Source organism: Arachis duranensis, chromosome 8, assembly GCF_000817695.3.
Source record: "Arachis duranensis cultivar V14167 chromosome 8, aradu.V14167.gnm2.J7QH, whole genome shotgun sequence".
NCBI classification, from domain to species: domain Eukaryota; kingdom Viridiplantae; phylum Streptophyta; class Magnoliopsida; order Fabales; family Fabaceae; genus Arachis; species Arachis duranensis.
In genome coordinates, this window is record NC_029779.3 from 11,933,345 (window position 1) to 11,938,671 (window position 5,327).

Consider the following 5,327-nt stretch of genomic DNA (forward strand, 5'->3'; position numbering starts at 1 on the left):
TTGTTTAGAAGTAGAGTTGCACGTAGAGGTTGGCAGTAAAGAGCTGACTTCAATAACATTAAAAAGGTTGCTGATTTGTGTAGTTGTTGTATCATCACTCTGAAAAAAAAAACACTCTTGTATATATAATCAAGAACAGAATATGAGGCAAAAAATTCGACTTTTCAAAACAACCCCTGAAACTCACTGTGAATAGCAATGGTAGAGGTGATCCATCAAGAACTCGGGTACATCAGGACTGTTGAAGCCATTGTAGATCCTCACAAACAACCAACCCTGCTTCTCCGACACCACCATGTTCACACGATTCTCCTCGCCTACTGCACATTGCTCTCGCCTTTTCCCATCTCCGCTGCTCAGCCTTGCTCCCTCCTTCTGTCTTCGGTGGATCTTCCTTCCTTTCGACAAAGTTCAGCACGGGCATCACCCAAGGTCACTTCATCTCTGAGAGGCTTCTATGGTGGAACGCCTTCCTAAGCTCGGGGATCCCCTTCTTCCGTTTCTTTACGTACAACCCATCTAGTGGCGCCAAGAAAGGAACACCACGTTAGAGGCGAGTCCTTCCCCTTTCGTTCTCGATTGGACCGGAGAGGAAGAAAGCACTTTTAAAAGGCTCACCATTGCCTCTCGGAGATGGTTGGAATGGAAATGCGCTAAACGGCGACGTGGCTTCAAATTAGAGAACGATTTTGGGAGTGGAATTGTTGGCGCTAACAGAAGCACTGAAAATAGACTTGAAAATAGATTCGCTGTGGGTTGAGGAGAAGTGGATGGAGACAGAAGGGGAAGAGAGGAAGCCATTGGAATGGGAAGATGAGTGAGTGGGAGAAGAAACAAATGATGAAAAATGAGGAGAATGACAACATAAAACAGGAAAGGAAGAACAAATGATGAAGATAAAAATTTGAGAATTATAGTTTTATAATCGTATATGGATTAATTTGAGTATTATAAACAAATTTGGGGTACGAATTTCAGTTCAATTCATTTTTTGTCTACGTCAACTTGCAGCAAACTGTCAAATTAGTACTTAACTGCACACATCAATAACATTAAAACGGTTGATGATATTTAAACTAATGAAGACTCAAGTTTTTGAAAATGAGAGATACATTTAGTCAATTTAAAAAGTGAAGGACTTAATTAAAATAAGTTGAGAATTTTATAGACTATTTTAAACATTACCTCTTAAAAAATCTATCTATCTATCTATCTATATATATATATATATATATAACACAATTGGGTTGTGATCTTTTAAATTAGAATAGTTGTGAAACTAATTTTTTAATATACAAGAAAATATATATATATAACACAATTGGGTTGTGATCTTTTAAATTAGAATAGTTGTGAAACTAATTTTTTAAATATACATGAAAATAATATATATTATAATAATTTGATAATATGAATCATGCATTGAATGTTATATATAATGAGTATGTGAGAGATTAAGGGTGTGGCTAAAATAAACTTGTGTACGTGTGTAGTGAGTAGTGACTTATTATATATGTATTAATTGTTGTATTTAAGACACAAATCCAGTAAATTTTATTTTATATTTGTAGATAAATAAATATGGCAACAAAGGAACACATTAAAATTTAAGATTGGTTTATTTATTAAAAATGCAATTGTTCTTTTTTTGTTTTTCTCTTTTCCATTATTTATTTCTTTGGAGAAAACGCAAGATGATGAGTTGTTAGCTTGGCGTGAATTAGCAGTAAAACATGGAGTTAAGGCCAATTAATAAGTATGGTGAAGTGGAGCTGTGTAGGGGATTAGATGACCCATCAACCTCATTAACCAGCCAAAGTCTCTTTTTTAGTGAATTAATATCGATACCAATTAATTACACATTGGTTAATTAATTAACATTATTAGTAATTTTGCAATGTTGGGGTAGCTTTTTTTTTAATTAAAATTAGTATTTCAAAAAGTATCTTATTTTTTATTTCACATCGGTCTTTTGTATGACTTAAGAGTGGTAGTAGCAATTCTATTCGCATATATCTAATTCGATTCAATCCACACATCATACATACATATATACATATATATATATATATATATATTAAAAATATATTATGAGTGAATGTTAAATCAATAATCTTTTATTTATATAAAAGTCTTCGATCGCTAAATTAAAATTTTTAATTATAAATTTAACACTTATATTTATATAAAAATTTTAATAATATATAAATATCAAATTATTGAATATTATATAGTTTTTATAATCCATAAATAAGATCGGATGGTTGCAAATTAAGAACGAATAAAATCAAGATTGACATGTTATATACTAATAAATTCTACACCCTATTATACCGTACCTATCTTCATTCTTGGTATGGTTAGTGCCACCGGTGGTCCATTACTTCTGAATAGTTTAGGACATTGTGAAGACAAACTTATCCCTCCTTTATTTATGGCAAGTTTCAGGGATTATCCATTAGTGGCAGCTAAATGTCATTTTTTTTCCCTCTCCAATTACATATATACCTATCCGTGTCGCTTTGTAATAATTAATGGTTTGTTTGTATTAACCAAGAACATATGAGCATCACAACACTGTTGTTGAATGCTTGTTTTCTTTTTTTTTTTAAATAAAAATAATTATCTGATTCGCTTATTTTCTAAAAATAAATTGTTTACAAATCAAAATTTTCATTGGACCCAAAGATGTCTAAATATTCAAAATATTCCTTCATACGCCTAGAATAGTATATTGTAATAATTAATTATTTATCAATAATTGAACGTTTCTTTTTCAGTTTTAATGCACCCAAATAGTTAATCGTACCATCATATCCCTATCTGCCCAAATGAGATTAGTAGAAGATTACCAATGTTCTGAAAATCGGTTCGAACCGGCCGGTCGAACCGGTCAAATCGTGAACCGTTGACAAATACGGTTTGAATAGACAGCAAAACCGATAAATTTAAAAACCAAAATTAAACCATCAAATCGGCCGAGAATTGGTCGGTCGAATAAAACTGTGACCCGGCCGGTTTTTGAAATTGGCTAGCATTAACAAAACGTTGCGTTTTGCATGCTGAAGAAGGGGCAAAGGGGATGAACCCTAGTCTCACCCACAGACCCACTCACACCTCTTCTCTCGAGCCTCCACAGTCCACCCTCACCTCTCGCTCTCAGTTCACACGTCTCCGATCTCCACCTCGAGTTTCCGGCGCAATTTCCGTAAAGCCCCGCCGTCGCAACGTTCGTGGAGCCACCACCACTATTCGCGCAACCACGCTCCATCGCCAAGTCAGCCCTCGAAAATCACAGCCACCGCCAGTGCCACTTTTCGTCGCGCAGTTAAGGACCGCCGATGCTAGCTCTGTTCAACCCTTCCACCCCTTCGGCCTGCTCTTGCCAGCCACTGTCCCTGTCCCCGCCAGCTTTGTATTTTTTCAGACTTCCAGCTTCTAACCCTAGGTATGAATTTTGAATTTTGTAATAATAATTGTTGAAGCATTGATTAATTGTTGAAGGATGATTAATTGAATAATTTTTTATAATTATTGTTAGTTCAGTTCTGTTCAAGCCTGTTCGAAGGTTACTTTGAAGTTTTGTGAAGTGTGAAGTGTGAACTGCGATTTTTTTTTATTTTTCTCCCCTAAATTTAATTTTTTTATGCTCAGTTCAGAAATTATTGAATGATTATTGAATGTTTTGTGTTTTTGTTGAATGATTATTTGATTCTTGATTAGCATTGGATGCTCTGCTTTGTTTGTGTACTATTTCTATACTGTGTTTGTGATTTTTTTTGGGTAGTTCAACAAATTAAAAATAAACTTACTGTTTAATAATATTTTCTTCCATTGTTAATCTAGGTAATTCAATGGGAAGCAGATATAAAAGCAGAGCTTTTAAGTCTGTGCGAGTTGCTGTCCATGTCCTGATAAATGGATTGCAAGTTAATGTTATTTCCTTTAGTTTTAATGTTGGATTTTGAAACTAACCATAATTTCTTGCTTCTCAGGAATCAAAAATAAAAAATTAAAGAAATAGAAAAGAAGCAGGTATTATCAGTTAAATTCAATTCTGAGTATTATTGGTTGGACAATTATGAGAACATTATTACTGCTTGCGAGCTGAAAACTTTAGATTTAATTGATTTTTGTCTAATAATTATTGGTTGGGCAATTATAGTGTTTAGGGTTTTTAATTTGTTTTGTTTGAAATATGAAGGATGAACTTAAGAGAAGCTTGCTAGAATCTATGATGTTAAGGACACCAACACTGAGTTCGTGTTCAAGTTCTGCACCCATTTCGGAGGGGGCAAATTCACTAATTTTGGAAGTCCAACTTCTTTTGACAATGCATATTATAAGATTCTTTTGGAGAAGCCTTGGGCAAATTCAGGTAAGCTCATAACTAAGTTAAAAGATTGTTCTCTGAGTCAATTATTTGTTTAATGAAAATGAAGGAGTTGAAGGCATGTTATGCTTTCAAGATTCAATAACTAGCTTATTTTGATGATTTGTGCCTGTCAACGGATCTTAATGTTAGAAAAAAAATTTCAGTTTCTTTGGCATCATTTTGTTTGGCAACAAGCTATAAATGACATGAACATCTGTGATTGATTTGATTGTGTGCTCAATTTTTCGGATAGACCAAATATGTTCAATCTTTTTTTGTTACCTTTTGGTTTTATGAACTTTTCTTGTCATTCTCAAATGCTGGTTTTGTTCTCTCAGGTGGCATGTCAAGTATCTTCCTTCAGATCTCAAATGTCGGTTTTGTTCTCAAATGCTTCAATATTAAGATTAAATTATTATATAAATGGGTAAAACAATTTAAGATTAGAAGCATAATGTTCAATTTTAATATTTAGATATTTTTTTATTATTTAACTTTTGAGTTTGTATTTTGATAAAGATCATATGGTTTTAATTAGTTGATGACATTTCATGTAGTGTTTTAAATTTGAAAGATATTTAAAGATTTATATTAGACTATAATTATATTGTAGGATGTTTATTTATAATTTATTTATTATTTTATTTTAAAACGATTTTTTCGGTCGAACCACAGTTGGACCGGTTGAACCAATAAACTAATAAACCAATATTTAAAATGGTTCAATGACCGGTTCGATTTTCAGAATCTTGAAAATTACTAACTTACTAAGTAACTAACCAAAATCATCTTGCATTGGATGCCAAAAAAACAAATTCGTGTTATGTCCTATCTATTGGGTTGAAGCCAAGTATAAAATTATTTTATATTAAATAATATTTCTTTATGTGTTGTTTGTAAAATATACAGTTCTCTTTTTTTTATAAAATTAAAATAATATATTATTTAAGTA